Source organism: Capsicum annuum, chromosome 11, assembly GCF_002878395.1.
Source record: "Capsicum annuum cultivar UCD-10X-F1 chromosome 11, UCD10Xv1.1, whole genome shotgun sequence".
Lineage (NCBI taxonomy): Eukaryota > Viridiplantae > Streptophyta > Magnoliopsida > Solanales > Solanaceae > Capsicum > Capsicum annuum.
This window is the reverse complement of record NC_061121.1, coordinates 31,212,542-31,217,650: the sequence shown is the minus strand read 5'-3', so window position 1 is coordinate 31,217,650 and position 5,109 is coordinate 31,212,542. Positions and strand designations below refer to the sequence as shown.

At 29.9% G+C, this 5,109-nt stretch overlaps 1 long non-coding RNA gene across 1 annotated transcript; it reads right to left on the bottom strand.

Moving 5' to 3' along the window:
• Positions 1–1,931: 1,931 nt before the first annotated feature.
• Positions 1,932–2,754, bottom strand: LOC124888661. Its single transcript, XR_007047271.1, has 2 exons — positions 2,619–2,754; positions 1,932–2,281 (listed from the first exon to the last, which is right to left on the bottom strand). It is a non-coding gene; the product is annotated as an uncharacterized LOC124888661 (long non-coding RNA).
• Positions 2,755–5,109: the final 2,355 nt, after the last annotated feature.

The window sequence follows — 5,109 nt, the reverse complement described above, 5'->3', positions numbered from 1 at the left end:
CTATGACTTTTAAACCTCTAAAAACTACAAACTCTCCCAAAACATTCTTGATCGCATCGAAAACTGTGTCTATCATTCTCACACCCCAAAATTAACGTGTTGCAACTAAGAAAAAGAAAAAAAAAATCAAATCACATCAAAAGTAAAATTTCACAAATCATATCATTACAGTTATAGAGGAATAACTTTATAAAAAGTGTACAGTTATAAAGACGGTTATTGTTGTTATAAATAAAAAATATTATAAAAAGGTAAAATATAGTATTAAAAGTGATTTTTTTTAAAACAAACTTGATTATTCTAATAAAGTACTGTTATGTAAGAATATTATTATAGAAAAGTCTCATCATAATATGATTACAATAATAAATCACTAATTTTGAGTTCAAAATCTCCAATAAAATTCAACTTTAAATAACATGATGTAATTATTGAGTGATGGTGCTATGCGTTTTAACATTGATCTTATTAGCGATTGATGCATCGATGAAGATACATTGAAGCAAAACTTATTTAATCTAACGCGCACATGATCGACAAAGCACAAAGAAAATAATAATCAATTATCTGAATCGATTGATGAAAATCAAATCAAAGACTTATTAAAGTAGCTCTTTCTCACTCCATTCCCCTCTCCCCTCCCTCCCTCCCCCTCACCCCAATGTGCTTAAACATCTTTGTCAATATAAGACTTCTTATTGTTTGTGGTTTTGGTTTATGTTCCCCTCGAATGTATCCATTGTTTATCAAAATACAAGGTAGGGGTGTCTATGCTAAACTTTTACCTTGGTGCGTGGAATTAATTTGAAGCACTTTAGAGAAAGATGACCTTTTGTTTGTTACTTTACTTTAAATTAGTTGATACAAATTCAGATTTAATCGGATCAGAAAGTAAATCTCACATATCCGGTGGGAGACCATGAAAAAAATTATGGCATACTAGTTATTCCCTTCTCAAAATTAAGAACCTACACCATCACTATTTGGTAGTCATTAGTTTTCCTTTGACTATGATTTTTAAAAATTTATTTTAAATATATATTTGACTATAAACTTAAAATATGATTTATGATATTAACATAATTGTTAATTCAAGAAATTGATAATTATACTTTTCTACTCTATCTGAATTCTAGGGATTCATTTTGGGTTTTAGGCGGTATTCATTTTTTTTTTTTTTTGGTTAATTAGATAAGATTGAAGATCAAATTTCATAAACTACAAAGGTTTTCTAGTTTCCCCCTCTACAACTCAAAGGCAATCAAGAATAACAAGTGAAATTGTTAAATAGTAAATGAAATATCTTACCTTTTATTTCATATTAAAATATACTAATTATATTATATTAAAGAAATTAAGAGCATTTCTAAAAATGTTAGTTGAAAATTTTTGCTCTTTATTAAAAAGAAAAGACTATAGAATAAAAATTGTCATTTATTATTTTCCTCAAATAATTGTTATTTAATTATTATTTTAATATTTATGATTTTAAAATTAATTAAAGCAATAGTTATTAAATCCTTACTTCTTTATGATATGTAAGAACTCCTAGAAACATGCTACCTGTGGAGGTCCAAATCATCATATGTTCAAGAAACATGTTATTAACGACCATGAATCACAAAAAATTTAGGAAAGAAAAATCAAGAGAATATAGAAAATTACAATCACTATCTTAATAAATATATAAAATCACTTCTATTTATTTATTTTGTGATTGCAGTTTATTTTTTGATAAAGTTTATTTATCATGTCTTCATATACATTTTAGTTTTTATTTATGATGTCTTCATATACATTTTAGTTTTCTTTTGATATAAATTTGTATCAAACTTCTTATTTAAATGAACATACAAAATACAGGTGTCACGCACCTAGACTACACTAATTCCATAAATTATTGAGGATGCCGATGGAGGAGTAGAAGAGAATGATGATAACTATATTTCTTATTATTTAATTTACTCAAATAATAGGATAAACAGTTCTCTTACACCTTCTATCATGTCTTAATTCGGGTTCTTACAGACACAAATTCCATCAATACATTTAATTGATGACCATTCAGGACCACATATGGCTTTACAGTCACTATCTTTGTGGCATGGATCTACTATATCTATCCCCAAATCATCATCACTTGCCATGTATTTTGGTGCCGCTTTGCAGATACAATGTCCTTCTAAACAAACTGAATGCTCATGCTTGCAAAATAAGGTAAAACAATCTTTAACACTTTGACATGCCTTGCCTTGTCCCGACGCCATACAGGAAGGTGAACCTACATAACAAACAATTTTAAAATTTGTTTAAAGACCATCATTGAAAATATATAAGAAATTAAACATGTAGATTATTTCATGTTACTCTTACTATAATATGAATCCAAAGATGTCATTAATTATATCTTGTGCCTTGAGACGAGTTCTTAAAATTCAGATAAATAGCGACTTAAACATGTATGTTGGGGGTTCGACGGTGGGAGAGGAGACTATCCGCATGAAACATGTATTTTGCCAGAAACAAATCCTGACAACCAAATATGAGGAAATTAGAAAATAATTTTCAGAAAATGAATTTCTTCCTACCAAAGACCTATGAAAAAGAAGAGATCAAACCTAACAAAATTAACATGAAAATAAGAGAGAACAAGATGCTTGATGCCTTCTCCATTCTGTATACAACTATATTTGAGTGATGGTTTCTCTTATGTTTTGTAAATGGATGTGCACGACAAGTTGTGGGTTAGAGATATATAGATGGTGCAGCAATTAATAATTTACCTAATTGATGCTCTCCAAAAAAATGGTAAAATCTTAAATGTATAATATGCAGTAAAAGAAATTAATCTACCGTGAAAGGAAATCCATATTTGCCTTTTATTCAAGATTTTATCATTTTTAGATATTAGAAATCAGATTTACTTCCGGTTTATATGATAGAACAATCAAACTTCATTATAAGAATTGGGATTATGCCCACTTTTCAAATTTATTTTGTCAAATACCCACTTAATTTTTTTTTTCATTTAATTTTTAGGGTTAGATCCAAAAAGTAGAAAAAGTGGGGTCTATACATGGGCCAAGGGGTCTTTTCATCATTTTTAAGACCCAACACCTTCCACTTCTTCCAATATTAAACAAAACCCCTTGTCTCTCTCCTATTTGACTTCTCAAACTCAAATTTCTTTCAAATGCCATTTTTGCTTTTCCTTCTTTTCCAACGGCAAAGAGCTCGTTTTTGCGTTGTAAAGTAAGTTAAAATCAGGTTTCGATTATTTGTAGATCCATTTTAGCATTTTTTATTGTTATCCGTTTCATAGTGATATAGTATAGGATTTTTTTTTGAATGTGGTTGATTAAATAGTTTAAATATGAGAATTTTATAGGTAATTAGTTTGATTCCGTAGCAATGGTTGAGTTTTGATTCGACAGTTTCGACAGAATTTTTCGTCGATCACAGTGTTAAGTTTTGAAATTTTTATTAAGAAGTTTTACTTCAGTTCTGGTATTTTTTGAGCACTTCAATGTTGAATGGTAGGATAATTGTTAATTTATGAGTTATTCTGGCTATTTGAATCAAGCAGTTGCCTGTTTCTGTTTGTAAACTTGTGGTCTATGAATTAACAAATCCCTAGATTGAAATAATTGTTTAGGTGTATGAACTTCTTTTAAAATATGATTGATTAAATAGTGAAAATTAAAAAATTTATAGCTAATTTGTTTGATTTGTAGCAATAGTTGAGTTTTGATACCGCATGTTTGACTGGAAATTTTTCGTTCATCACGTTGTTGGATTTTGGTTCTGTTTTGATATTTTTGTATAGTGAACTGTTTAATGGTTGGGTAATTCGTAGTTATTTTGAGTTTTTCATTTGAGCATTGAGTTATTTCTGTTAGTAGACTTGTGGTCTATGAATTGATAATGACAGAACTGTTTTTAGCTGTAGATTCAGTTAAAAAATAGGTAAAGTTAGAGTTGGTGTTAAACGCACAGTTGGTATCGCACTTAATTTTGCTTCTAGCAGTAGAAAAAAAAGAAATGAGGCAGTTAAAAATACATCCAAAAGAAAGAAAACTGAAGCGAAAGAGTCGGAATCAGATTCAGAGACCATAAAGAAGATAAATAGATATGTTGATGAGTCTAGTGATGATGTTGCTGAGTGCAGTGGTAGTGATGATAGTGAAAGGAGTGAGGCTAGTGAAAAAATAGTGTTGATGGAGATAATGATCCCTTGTCCGTGTTATTTTGTTCAAGATATATTTTCATGGAGCGGTATGACCTTCGAACTTTAACTGACGAGGTTTGATCTTTTCTAGCGAAGATATCGATTAGATCAAGGATGACTGCATACCGAGATTTTAAGTAAATTCTTGTTGACCAATTTTGAATAAAAGATTCAAGTAGTCCTGTTTTGGACACTTGAGAAATATGCCATAACATCTTAAATTCAATGGGCAGATGGTTCATTATTTGTCATTGCGATATGTTAAGAATGATAAGATGCGTCATGAGATGTGATTTTGTATGAACATTAAACCTGCTTGTTTTGGTTTAAAGAAAATTTTTTTGATCACGGGGTTGAACTGCTCATCATACCTCAATGAATCAAAATTAAAGAAGCTTTTAGAGAAGGGGGAACATTTTTTTCTTTAAGATGATAAAAAATAAAAACATTACGTCGGTCAACTTGTTATAGTTGATTAGAGGAAATAAGTTGAATGGGGAGCAGAAATTTAAGTGTTGTTTACTGTGGTTCTTGCACGCTATGTTTCTTGCAAAATATTCGACGAAGGTTGTCCACACAAAAGTGATTCGGATGGTGGATTTGTTGAGTTTCTTTGAGAGTTATCCGTGGGGAAAAGAGAGATTTCTACTGATCATGGACTATCTAAAAAAGAAAAATGATCTAAAGAAGCAAAGGAAAGTATTTGATGAGAAGCAGAAGAAATTCTATGCTCTATTCGAATTTCCTTGGGCATTTATGATTGATGTTTATCATAGATTCTTATTTTATTTATCCTCTGTCATAGACTCCGAGTCATTTTCACCGTTGTATTGATTATAGATTTGGATCTATTAGGCCTTTCCTCAACTTAAAAAATTACT